The following is a 14,770-nucleotide window of genomic DNA, read 5'->3' on the forward strand; positions in this document are numbered from 1 at the left end:
CTGGTGGACCACACATTAGGCATGACCAAGTAATGTTATGTCGGTAACTGAAATACATCTTTGGGTGAATAATTTCCCATTGAAATTCTGTAAAAATACACATTTAAAATATCTTTTACAGTTATAAACGAAAGATGAATGAAAATAAAAAGTAGAGGGAGAGTGAGAAGGTAGTTTTGGAGTTTTTCCAATACCTTGATGACCAGTCAGTATTGCTGACCTCACTGTTGATGATTCTATAGTTTCCGCTGTTATGAGTTATGCAAAATATTTTAACCATTTTATTAAAACTGTGAAAGTAACCTTTCTTTTATTAAAGGTATAACCTTTTTTTTGCTATGCCATTAAGGTTCGTTTGTGTTTGTTTGTTGATCCCGATATGGGTGTGGTGGATTAGTCATTCTGAAGGGAGAGACATTAACAATAGCTAAATATTTCTACATTGATATATATATATATATATATATATATATATATATATATATATATATATATATATATATATATATATATATATATATATATATATATGATATATCTATTGCTACTTTCAAAATGCATGTTTCCTCTCTTTGAAATGTCATGTAAGATTGTGCAACATTTTTTCAGATTCTTAGATAGCTTAGAATAGGATGTTTCAAGATGTGTGTTCAGATTTTGCATTAACATATTGTAAAAGAATATATATTAACATAGAACGTAAAAAGAGAGAAACTTTTCTGTCTGTTCGAAAACTATGAATGTTTAACTTTAATGTCGACACTTTAAGATTGGAGTGTCTGCGAGATCCGTTTGCTTTCCTAAATCTGTCAACGCATGTGATAGCGAGAGAATTGAGTCTTGCGTTGTTATCAAAACATGTCAATTTTAATTGTCGCTCAGCCTCCGTTTCGATCGGGTAGGTGTCTTTCTTTTTTTTTTAACAGACTGGACTCGTACGCGTATGACTTTGATCAAAACCACGTGCATGTTACACATTTCTTTATGAAGATTGCATCAGATTTCAAAGCTACTGGAAGCATTCGTGACAAGAACGTTTTGTATCATATCTTCAATCCAGTTTCCATAAAGGAAGAGATTTCATTCTATCTTAAGACCTTGAGGCATTAACATCTTGCTCTCGCTTTCTCTCTCTCTCTCTCCCGCGACATCCTTGAGATTATATTAACGTAACGTAAATTGGACACTCGTAACTTGTGAGAATTTCATATTTGATATTTCTTAGTTTATTTATTATTATTTAGTTTCTTTTGTGGAATCTGAACAAACATCATTTTGTAACGGCGCCTGGTTTTTGTGAAATTGTGTAAGACAAGACTGCAGCAGAGAAAGAAGTTGGTATACCAAAAAGTTAGTGTTATATTTTTATTAGTTGCAACTAATAACGGTTAGGTAATAACTAATAATGGATAGGAATTGTGGTTAACTAATAATTGTTAGGAACAGTGGTTAACTAATAACAGGTGTTTACGAAGGTTTGGTAAAAACTGATGTTTACAATGTATTGAGTGAAAACATTTACACTTTTACACATTGCGTATTTTTGTGTTTGTGATTGTTCCATTGTTTGTGCACTATTTCATTTTCTTATTGAAATGTGTCTTTTTATTTTATATTTGCATTTAACTATGATTATATTTATGTTAGGTAGAATCATAGTGGTAATTGATTTGCTTTCCTTCAATTTACATGAAGTGACTTAGAACCAGGGAAGTACTTTGACTTCTGAAATCAGGGAAATACTTAAACTTTTGAAGTTGTTGATGGAGTGATGCCCTTTGATTAATTTAATTACTTACAAGATTACCTCACACCTGATTTGATGAACTTAGTCTGATTTTCTGCAATACTGGTAAGTGTTAAGGGATCACTGTTGCCTTTAGAGTATTCAGTCGTTTAAACGTGTTATGAGGGTTCAGGTGTCTCTGGCTTTTGTGAGGTAATAATTGATAAATGGTAACCAGATACTTGGCACTTCGTAACAATAAATAAATATATAATATATATATATATATATATATATATATATATATATATATATATATATATATTAAATTTTAATTTAAACCACTAACAGAAGTAAGGGGTTTATTTAAAACCTTTGGAAAGGCACAACATATTTACATTCATGGTAGATCATCATAAACTTCTCTTTGAAACTAAAAGGCTGGTCAATTTGAGGAGGGCCTTCACAAGCAAAAAAACAAAAAACAAAAAATGTTCCTACACAAATTAAACTTGACCAATGTTGCTACCTCTAAGAGTAATTTCTCCCCAGCCCCCTGACTCATACTGAGAGTTCAGTAGAGCACCATTGTTGCCAGGGAGGGTTTCGGTCCCAGAACTCACCTTGGGGCCTCTTTCTTCTGAAGGACACTTGGGACAAAAGGGAATGGCTTTGCTTTACTCTTGACGTTTGTTCCTGGTGCAGTGGAGGACAAGTAGCTCAGGAGTTTGGGCCCTCCCTGTGCATCTGATGAGCCCAGTGTTTTTTTTTTTTTTTCTCTCTCTCTCTCTCTTAACTATTTGAGGATGAGTAAGGTTTCTCTTGTAGCCTCTTTTACCTTGACTGGCTAGGGTTCCCATTATATACACACCTAAGGGTCCTTCCTGCCAACACAGTCCAGTGAGAGAAGGTGAAATGAGGGCGTGTAGGTGCTCTTTCAGCCATATCCCACTCTTCTATTAGAGTGGCTCAGGGGTCCTATGAAGATGGCATGGCCCTCCAACCCAATCACCCAGACTTAGCATGTGGAAGTTCTTGTTTAGGCTTCCTTTCCTGTAGAAGCTCCAGCTTCTCAGAAGACTGGGGCACACTTGAGAGAGAGGGTTTCAACAATAGAGGCTAAGTACAGTAACTTAGAAATTCATTTTATCATAAAAATAATTATTTTTGAGGTGAAACTTCGAGACCCTCTATCATTTAGCTGCTGGAGGTGGGCAAGAGGTTCACTATAACCAAATTATATCAGATATAAATATAGAGGGAGCTCCAGTTATGGGCATTACGATTTTATAGCGCTTGTTGAATATATTCAAAATTGGGGTTTACAGCACAGTTGTCTGGTTATCGGCTGCTCAAGCACCACAAGTCCCTCATATAATGCAAAAAACGAATATGCATCTTTTCCATGGATCTTTTAATAACTTATGCTTTACTTCAATCCAATAATACTGTATGTATTTTTATAATAATATTGTATCATAAAATACAAACACACTGATCAATGTTTTGGTTTGGAAAAATCAGCTGAGGGCTGAGGTAGTAAAATTGTGTTTTCTTTATCATGCCCAGTATATTTATTAAAATACTTTTTTCCACTATTATTTTCGGGCAAGTTTCATATATGTTGCTGATGCATGATAATGTATAGTCATTACCAGTATGAACATTGTTTTCTTAGCTTCAATTACAACTGCTGCTTAAATTTAATAGTATTTTTCCTTGCCAATATTTTATCCATAGCAAATAAAGTTATAATGTAAAAAGATATCAGTCCTATTCTACTTAATGTCATTTGTAACTTGACTGCTAGCGTTTATATCAACTCTGCCTTATCTAAAACAAAGAGCTCTCAGGATGTTTACACTGTCCCAGCGAGCTGCTGAAAGGGTGACATAATACTTCATAATACTTTGATTTTTTTTATCTGGTCAGTATTTATCTGATTCAGTTGTTTGTACCAAAACTGATTTAGTTCAGTTGTTTATGGCTGTACACATTTAAGCAATTATTATAACGTTACTAATGATACTTTTGTAATTTTCTTCAACTTTTTTTAACTTATTTAACTAGAAGATAGGGTAAACAAAGAGATGGAGGAAGAGGTTAGGAAGTGCCACTGAGAAGAGGAAGACCATGTCAATGGAGATGAAAATAATCTCTCGGAAAAAGGTTACTTTTTTTGCTCTCCAGGCCAAGGTTTACCTGCAAGTTCATAGAATCTGGCATTAAAAATTTGTAGACCTACCATGCAGACCATAGTAAAAGATTAGGCAAATGAAATTCCACATTTTATTTAAGTTCTTACATATTAGGGTGAAATATTTGGTCATGACTCCCTCTTAAGGCTCCGGTAACCAGTCTAGGGCAACGTAAAGTGGATTGCGGCACCTGTAGACATTTAAATTCCAGTTATCAGTGAGTTATCGTCCAGCCCCCAGGTACGTAACCTCTGCTGATTACTGGTCTGCCTATATATTCATTGTTGCTTACCTGATGAATATGATCCCATGGCAAGCACTACTTGTCAGATGAGGTTCATCATCATGATCCACTATCTTAAGAGGTGGAATGCCACCACTGGTTGATGTGCAACTCAGTACGGCAATTTATTGGCCCATGTACCACAGGACTGCAAAGCTGCCGGGAGCTACAACCACAACTAAACTATGATCCCACACGAGTTACCACCTACCTTATTGAGTTGCTGTGGCACATCACACCCAAAAACAAGCAGCCCAAACTTGAAGAAAAGTTGGTACTTGATGAGGTCAGGGTAGCTTTAAGCAGTGCCTCTACAACATAAGATAATACAATTTACTCTTAAAGAAAAAAAAAAAAAGACTTAGTCCTCATCCAAGAATAAAGACAGCAAGGACAACTATTATTGAACCTATACATATAGATTATTTGCAAAGAATTCTGTAATTCACAGACTTTTCCATCGATGAATATTCACTAATTAGTGAAATTTGATGTCATTTCCATGACAAAATAAATTTTTGTTATCAAAATTATGTACCAATTTTCAAATATTAATATTAATACTGTATTAAGTTTAATAAGATTAAATGTTATTAAATAATAAAAGAGGAATCCTCTCTCTTTCTCTTACTGAGATGTATGTTTTATGTATGATAAATAAATTTACTAATTTTCAAATACGTATATACTAATGTAAACTGCTATAATATCAATTCATGAAATAAAATACCATTTTGAATTTGTAAGATTTCAGTTTATAAATTAATAAATTATGTAAGGAATACATATGATCTTGTTCTTGTGCTGATAGACTTGCAGAGAGGGGTTGGGGAGGAAGAACCAGTCAGTAATGTCAGGAAACCTGACAGCAAAGGTTGGATGGACTCTGTTGCCAACTTAAAGGGTCAGTGCTGCTGACTTGGTGGTCAAAGGATATAAAATAAACCTCCTGTATTCATGGCCTCATGATTCGCAGTTTTTTCTACGGACCATATATACCCATTATTCACTATATTTTTCACTGAGAAATATTCACAAATTACTGTATTTTAATGTATTTTTGTGACTAAATGTACTTCTTGTAATAAAATTAAAATACTCGGGTATAGGCATGTTTGTGTTTTCATTTGTATTATAGCTATCAAATCAGGAAGTTCTAAATGTTTTAGAATGGTTTCAAGTATTTGCAAATATTAGTTATTCGCGAGGTTTACTGTACAAAAATCTCTCTCTCTCTCTCTCTCTCTCTCTCGTGAAAACAGACATACTGATAATTTGAATCTTTCTAACCAATTGATATTAACACATGCTCACTGTGTATGTATGTGTGTTTGTTCATTGTGTTTAAACAATGCTATTAAAGATAATACATACTATTTGGAAGATAAACAAAAAGATTTTTTGTCAGTTGCTATTAAAGAGAAATAGATTAACATTCATTCCAGAGAGATTAAAGAGACTCTCTCTCTCTCTCTCTCTCTCTCTCTCTCTCTCTCTCTCTCTCTCTCTCTCTCTCTCCATCTCTCCTCCTCTCTCTCTCTCTCTCTCTCTCTCGTCCGGCACAAGGTCTGCCATAGGGGTAACTCTGTCTCTGTTTTGGTCGGATTGGTTAGAAGTAGTATGTATATTTCATTAAGGGTACTAATGTTAAAGTTCATTTTGAAATTATATTATTAATAATATAATTTTAAAGATTAATACACTAATAGTACAATAATTTAATGAGGTATATTTAATGTAGGATGTTATTTAAGGTATACATCTGGTAGTTGAACTTACAAGATAGGGAGTTATAAGCATTTTTAGAGGAGGTTCCAAGTATTTGCGGTTATAAAATTTTTTTTGGGGGGGGAGGGGGGGATGTCTGTTATGCATCACTGTAGGTTCCTACACTGCTTCCTTATAGGCTTAAGACAGGATGTGTAATACTTAAGCGCCTTAACCAGTCACAAATCCAGCTCTCCTTCCTCAGAGGTTTGAGTTTTTAGTCAAGGGATAGAGAAAACCCTAGAAAAAACTTTGGGCTTATTTTCATTCTTAGCATGAAAGGAAGCCACAAAAGATAATTCTGCTGGAGTATGTGAAAACCCTACTAACAATGATATTGACTGCAATTCACTCATTCCTTTGGCCAAAGCCAAGGCCAACAGAAAGAGGGTTTTCAGAGAAAGTGTCTTGAGAGAAGCCTCTCTCAAGGGCTCGAAAAGAGGGCCTCTTGAAGAACATCCCAAAAATCATTAAACTACCATTACTCTTCAACGAGGTCATATTAGATAAGTACCCCCCCCCCACCCCCCCCCCCCCTTATCTACTTCTGACTATTCATTAGTCCTTATCAATAATTGTCAACACAAGTCTAAAGAATCCATTTTTAATGGTTACTTCGAACCCATCTGCAAATGAGAATATAATTACCAAACAATGAAATGTTAAAGTTCGTCAATAACATTGAGTGTGGCACCACACTTCCCTTCTGTAGAAACTGAACTCAATGTCACTACATAAAGTATATAACTTGTCAAAGTCTTTTTCACTTTACCTTATGACAGATCTTCAAGCGCCTTCCTCTATGGCGAGTTTCCACACTTGGTGAATGTCGAATAATGTACCCTTAATTGCTTCACTAGGGTTTTTTTTATTCCATCTATCTCGTCTTACAAACATACGTATGTACGCTGACCAACAGCTGCACGCTACTGAATACACGAATGCATGCACTCCAGTGTATGCTATGTGTTTCCATTTCCCATGTACACATTTTATCTAGCGCACGTGACGATGACCTGAAATAACCTTTCCTTGCGGTTTACCTCATCTCTCCGGAATGCGCCCACCATCTCGTCACCGCAATTGGCGTATCAGCATTTTGAGGAATTCATTGTTCTGCACCTGTCTCTAAACACCAAGCATAAAGATTATTAACTCCATTTATTTTAATATATATCTACTTATACATCTGTCCAGTGCCTTAACATATAAAAAAGGTAAACTTTCTTTTAAAAAGTTGCTGCTTTATTTCTTTTTGTCTACAGATTATGAAATGGCTGGTTTTACAGCAATTCTTAAATGGCTTTATCTCAGCAACTTCTAGAGCTTTTTCCCCCTCTCAAGTTGAAATTTAAATTGTTCTGGCACCTTACTAGATTTGTGAGCGTTTTCCTTCTTCTGCAAACGTTACTTATTTTCACAATTTTTCTTGTTTCGTTTCTGGACTTGAACATACTGTGTATACTACAAGTGGTGTGACATGTATGTCTTAATAATTGTTATTTTGGGTATGGCTTTGAACCTCGTATATCTACCTTTTACTCATCACTTAGTTGATACTTCATATTCAATTATGTGTGCTTTCCTGCTGCCTCCTGTTTAACACCTATCTTTTCTTTAATGCAAGGCGGAAGACGAAACATAGGGAATAGGAGCAAAGCCCTCCCAAGAAGGAAGAGTGGAGACTCTCCGATGTTCCCTCTTACCATAAAACTTCCTCCACTGCTCTAAAGGCCATGCCCGGCATTCCTTACAAGGATTCGTAATCGTACAAAAATTCGAACGACACCACCTGCATGTGATGTGAGGGTCCGTCGCTGACGAAGCCAAAAAACGAGAACACTGGAATCCAGGAATTCCGGGGCACCATCGCTGACGTCGAGAAGGAGCAGAAGCAGCCATAATACCAGGTAAACACACACACACACACACTAAAGGAATGAAATGGGCAAGAACCAGGGAAAAGGCCAAGAGAGGAAAAAACCCAACTCTCGTCCAGGTGGTAAAGAAAAGACTGTTGTAGATGATCGGCGTTTGACCACTCTTCACCCAATCTACGCATGCGTTGCCAGATACCACAAATTCCTTGCTTTCATCTGTTTTACCGGATCCAGCTAGGTGCTAGAAATGATCCTATTGTTAAGACCTTAGAAAATTTGTCACTTTACCTTGGTCATGGGTGATTAAGGTGACTTTCAATCAACACTTAAGGTAGCAAGTGAATCCTTTAAAACCAATGCGATTGATGTTGGATCAGCCTTTCATGTGGCAATCTTCTGAGTCACTGAATCAAGAATTCACTGGACTCTGACCACAACCATACACATAAAAGCAAAATGATGCCATTACTATCAGCAGGACCATCATAGGGAAAAATAATACATGTAGGGCAGTCGGTCACTGTGCTACAGATGGTGAGACTGTTACTCAATAAGTACCCATAAAACACTTTTAAACATGAAAAGTAACCTAGAATTAGGCAGAAGGACAAGTGCTGCGACACGTAAAGTTATTGAGGACTGAAACGAAAGGTTTTAGAGGCATAACAGGAGGAAAAGCTGACAGTTGCACTCAGAAACAACTATCAGGAGAGGGTGGCAAGCAGATGGAAGCGAAATACATGGCAGTACAATAACAAGAATGAAAAGGATGCTGCAAAAAGACCTGAAGTAATGCCTATAGTGCACCACCTGAGGTACCCTGACGGCAATATCCCTTAAAGAGGTACCACCGTGAAATACCATAAGATGAGCACTAACCAAGCTGCTGCCACCAACATATTATCCAAACACAGGATGTCCAGATTTGATTGTAAACAGAATTTCAGGTGAAGACCAAATTGTGGTCCTGTAGGAATGCTTCCACACCACCATCCTCCTCAAACAGCTCTGTAGGAGTTTTGTGTTGACAAATTATTGGCTCGAGTTAATTAATATGTCTACCTTAACAACACAAAAACCCCAGACACTGGGACACCGCAGCGGGAAATAGGACAGTGGTGAAGAGTGGCAAATAAACGTGAAGCAGGACTTACGAGACTTGACTTCTAAAGTGGGTAAAGGCATTGGACCCACATCGTCAGCAATGCGTAATTGAAATATATAGAATTTAGGCCAACAGGCCAAGTACTGGGACCTATGAGGTCATTCAGTGTTGAAAGGAAAAGGAGAGAAATGTTTTAAAAGGTGTGAAAGGAGCAAGCCCTCACAACTGCACTGTGAAACAAGTGTTAGAAGAAGGTAGAAAGAAATTAGAAAGAATATGAACGGAGGTACAGTTAAAGGAAAGAAAGGGGTTGCAGCTAGGAGCGGAAGGGACACTGCAATAACCCTCAACTACTGTGGGAGGTGCACTGGTGGCACTAACACACTACAGGAAGAGAAATGCAGACGAACCTTCCTTAACAAGAAAGTCTTGAAGTTACAAATCATTGAGGCACCGAGTGGTGGGGTACCTTAGTCGTAAAAGAGGGCCGTTTTAACAACTTACAGGCTAACCGGGAAAGAGAGCAATTCTTAAAAGTGAGGGAGAGCAGAGGTCACAAAACAGTTGGTAGGATGGGACCTGAAATGTTTGATCGCAACACCGGGACAAGACAGCTGATGTAGTAGTAGGCAGGGATTAGGAGTGGGACGAGAGAGAAAGCAGGAGACCTGATAATCCTACACAGACATGAATGTACAAAAAACCTGAAGACATGTCCTTTAAGATCTTCAAATTGGTTGAATGGCAATCTGAAGGTGGGCAGGGCAAAAAGAGCCAGTAAAGAAAAAAAATTAAAAGGAGAGGGGAAGGAAGCAAGAGAGAAACCGTCCTGCCTCAACAGTCAAGTTAATGATTTAGAAGCAAGCCTAGGTTTTTAAATTCTACTAGAAAGAGACCGAATGCAAAGACTTTTCTAGCCACAGAGGACCATCAGCAACGAAGAACCCATCATAAATTGCAACATTGAAATCAAACAGGCTAATTACAAAGCTAACAGCAAAATTAAAAGAAGAATACAGAAATGTAACTCATTCCCACACTGATAACACATCTCTCAAACTCCTGGAGATTATTGTTAACCTCTCTTTACAGAAAATAAACCAGGAGACTATCAATGCACAAACTCATTCCCAAAATGGTGACAAATATTCAAATGGAGTAATGCCTGACAAAAAACATGAGATTACTAATGGGAAAAAGGTACTAGACCTATTGTCTACTGACTTGCCACTTGGCTTAGTTGTTTATGGCTTTGCTATAGAAACTGTCCTGAAATGGTGGTCTGGTTCTGGTTTTGTAAGAAATGAAAGAGAGAGAGATAGAGAATTCTCAGGTTTACAAATTATACAAACAAAAATTTATTGAAGTAAAAACTCAAATACCTTGCACAAGAAACAAATCAACTCAAAATTTACTTAATGCAACAACTTTTCCTTATTTCACAAATGGCATCAAGTAAAATTTATTATTTTTTTATCTGTGACCATTAAATAAGTTACCACCGTTAAGGACCACAAGTATTGCAGTCATTGTGCCTTTTCCGTTTGTAAAAAGAAAAACTAAGATCTGTACGGTACAATTTTGTGCTTCCTTCTCATTCTTCCATAGCGCACAACCAGTGATTACATGGCACTCACATTGGATACAAATTACAACACTTTCCCAATTCAAATATTCTACATAATACGCCAGAAGTTTTACAAGTGGTTATGTATTTTGGCCACTAACATACAGTGTAGTTCTGTATGACTGCATAATGCTAAACACTGACCTTAATTCTGTATACTACTATGAGATTCAGGGCCTCTGTAACACGGTTTTTTCGCAATAACTTTTTATCTATGCCTTTCATAAATATAACGCTTATTCAGAATACACATTATAACTACACATAAATTTTTGACTGTATTCTGCATTACGTAGTTGGAATAAATTTGGTACTTATAATGTAAAAGTGACTTTTTTGAAAACGGGCCAACTTACTCAGAGAAAAGGTTTCGAACGCACTCGTTACGTAACTTATGACAGCATTTCTTCCCTCTTTCTCGATGGATGATTGGCTATATGTAACGAAGGCTAGACCTCTGGCAACAATGACATAAAAATGTAAATACAAGCAAAGCAGTACACCTTTATGAACTCTGAAACCTCTCCACTGATAATTGTCATAATGAACAAACCGACAAAATATGTTAATAAATACAAAAACACCTCGATTATTAGTCCAACTCCAAAATAAGTTTCCTAAGAAATTACAGTCTACTTTATAGGTCACAATCAGATTGACAATGTGAGAGGTGGACAAAGAGGCAGGTAGAAGTGTACTGACTTTTATTACAGTCAAGGGAAATACAAATATACAGCATGCGGATGGAAATGTGCTCACCGACCCGCGAGAGAGTAAAAGTGGGTCGGCGAGACCCGATTTGTGTTTCTTGAGAGACATAAAATACAAAATATAAAAGTACACAATATATGGTTATACAAGCTTTATACACAGGCGGAAAGCCCGCTGAACGCTCTCTCGGAGGGAAGTAAGAACAACGCGAATGATGAATTATATACAGAGAAAATTATGAATAAGCATTGTCCTTACAAATACTCCCCCCCTAAGACAATAATTAATTATTATTGTTGCCTGACTTCTTTGTACTTTGGATAGTCACTCGCGGAAGCGAGCTGGGCGGCGGAGGCGCCCTCGGGTGCGCGATATCAGTTGCTGTGGTAGATCCTTGGGAGTTTCCGGGGACGGGATGCCTCCCCCGAGGTGATCCTCGGGGGGTTCGACCGTCTTCCAAGGGCGGCCGGGAGGTTTGGCGACTGAAGGAGTCGCTTTTTTCCGAGGAAGATTGAGGCGCCCTGTGGAATCCGCGTCTGCGAGGTCTTCATCCATGATGAAGGCTGGTTTCAGACGATCGATTGTGACCCAGTCCTCGCGACCGTTGATGGATAAGAGATATGCCTTGTCAGTGCGTCGTAGGGTCTCGTTAGAGGCGGGCGGCGGGCGTCGTCCCTGACGAAGACGTGCTTGCACGATGATAGGGCCTTCGGGAGGAAACGTTTGGTTCTGTCGGAGAAGGTTTTGATGCAGGGCGTGAACTTCCCGGCGGATTCCTGAAGCCTGGCGATGGAGACGTCAGCGTCGTTGGCATTGGTCGGGAAGAACTCGCCAGGGACTGTTAATGGCTCCCCGTATACCTTCTCCCCGGGTGATGCCTCGCCGTTCGCCCGCGGGGCAGTCCTGAGACCGAGGAGGACCCACGGTAGTTGGCTCTTCCAATTTTTGTCGGTGCAGCGCGCCATCAGGGAAGCCTTGATCGAACGGTGGACTCTCTCCACCATGCCGTTAGCTGCGGGGTTGTAGGTGGTGGTGGCGTGTAGCGACGTCCCCATTAGGCGGGCCAGGGCAGTCCACAACTCCGACAGGAAAACTGGTCCGCGGTCTGTCGTGATTTCGTCTGGCACTCCGAATCGACTGACCCAGCTGGCGAGGAGTGCTTCGGCACATGCTTTCGTGGTCGCCTCCGACATCGGCGTTGCCTCGGGCCATCTGGTGGAGCGATCGATTACCGTCAGGAGGTATTTGGCGCCTTCCGACGGGGGCAGGGGGCCAACGACGTCTATGTGGATGTGGCCGAATCTTCGTTTCGGCTGCGGAAATTCCCCCACGCCTGATTTTGTGTGACGACTGATTTTGCTAGTTTGGCAAGGCACGCAGGTCCTGGCCCACTTGAGGGAGTCCTTCCGAATTCCATGCCAGACGAACTTCTCCGTCAGGAGGCGCATCGTCGTCCGGCCCGAGGGGTGCGAGAGTCCGTGTATGACGTCGAACACGGCTTTCCTTCGGGAGGCTGGGATCAGCGGGCGCGGCCGGCCCGTGCTGATGTCGCAGAGGAGTGTCGTGCCTGCGGGTCCGAAGGGCACATCTTCCCACTTGAGGGCGGTGATAGCAGTGCGGTATGCGGCGGTCTCCGGGTCGGCGGCCTGTTCCCGGGCGAGGTCTTCGTAGTCGACCCCGAGATGCACGGCGTTGATTTCTATCCTCGATAGGGCGTCTGCCATGGGGTTCTTCTCGCCAGGCATGTACTGGATGGTGCAACCAAACTCCGCGATGGCTGCCAGGTGCCTCTGCTGTCTCGCTGACCAAGCGTCGCCCGCCTTGGTGAAGGCGTGTACCAAAGGGAGGTGGTCTGTCCTGATCGTGAAGGGGGAGCCCTCGAGGAGGTAGCGGAAATGGCGCACTGCTTGGTACACCGCCAGGAGTTCGCAGTCGAACGTGCTGTACCTCGTCTCGGCGGCTGACAGTTTTTTGCTGTAGAAGGCGATGGCTGGGGCTCTGCTCTGGACCATCTGCTCGAGGACAGCCCCTCAGGCGACGTTGCTGGCGTCGGTGGTGAGGCGTAAAGGTGCAGCAGGGTCTTGGTGGCATAATGTCGCCGCTCTGGCGAGGGCCCTCTTCGTCTCGTTGAAAGCCTTCTCTTGTTCGGCCTCCCACGTTAGGGCCTTTGGTTTCCCCTTCAGGACCTGTGTTAGATGAGACATGGTGCGGGCAGCGGCGGGGATGAATCGGCAGTAGTAGTTGACCATTCCGATGAACTTCTGCAGGGACTTGACCGTGGTTGGTGTTGGGAACTTCTGCACCGTGCCTACCTTCGAGGCCATGGGGCGCACGCCCGCCGCGGAGATCTCGTGCCCGAGGAAGTCCACCTTCTCGGCGCCGAAGGTGCATTTGTCGAAACGGACGACCAGCCCGTTTTCCTGCAAGCGCTTCAGGACTGCTCGGACGTGATGTAGGTGCTCCTCCAAGGACCTGGAAAAAATTAAGATATCGTCGACGTAGCAGACACAGAAGGGCAGGTCCCCCAGGATGCTGTCCATCAGGCGCTGGAAGGTGGCCCCTGCGTTCCTCAGGCCGAAGGTTGAGTAATGGAAGACGGAGCCAAAAGGCGTGATGATGGCAGTCTTGGGGACATCCTCGGGGTGCACTGGAACCTGGAAATAGGAGTTTAAGAGGTCCATTTTTGTGAAGACCTTTGCCCCGTGGAGGGCCCCTGTCAAATCCTGCATGTTTGGCAAGGGGTATTGGTCGGGGATTGTAGCGAGGTTGAGTCTCCTGTAGTCTCCGCAGGGCCTCCAGGTGCCGTCAGGTTTCTGTACCATGTGCAGGGGCGACGCCCAAGGGCTCGACGCTTTCTTGCAGATGCCCATTCGTTCCATCTCCGAGAACGCCTGCTTCGCCTCCTGGAGGCGGCCTGGAGGGAGTCGTCGGAACTTCGCGTGTGTTGGGGGGCCTGTGGTGGTTATGTGGTGGAATATTCCGTGCTTGGGCGGCGTCCCTGCCGCCTGACGAAGTTCCGGCTTGAAGACTTCGGGGAACTCCTGCAGGAGGTTGCCGTATTTGTGGGGGGCGATGGTACAAATTGTAGGGGCGCCCGGGCCTGCTGCCAGTGGAAGGGAAAGGCATGTCCCCGTGTCGAGGAGGCGTTTGCGGCCCACGTCCACTAGGAGGCCGTTCTGTGCCAGGAAATCTGCCCCCAGTAGCGGGGGGATCCTGACGTCCGCGATTGTGAATTCCCAGACGTAGTTTCGCCCCAAGATGGATATCTCGAGGGGCTTCGTCCGCCGTAGGAACGGATGGGGGGTCCCGGTTTGCGGCGACGAGCGGTTGTTTTGTTTTTTGTTGGGCTCGCGGCTACAGTCTTTCCTGACGGCGGGAATATCGAGTGCATCGCCCCCGTGTCCACCAACATCCTCCGGCCGGAGATCGCGTCGCGGACGTAGAACCCTCCACGGTGTGTGGTTCCGACGAGG

Source organism: Macrobrachium nipponense, chromosome 46 (assembly GCF_015104395.2).
Source record: "Macrobrachium nipponense isolate FS-2020 chromosome 46, ASM1510439v2, whole genome shotgun sequence".
Taxonomy (NCBI): Eukaryota; Metazoa; Arthropoda; class Malacostraca; order Decapoda; family Palaemonidae; genus Macrobrachium; species Macrobrachium nipponense.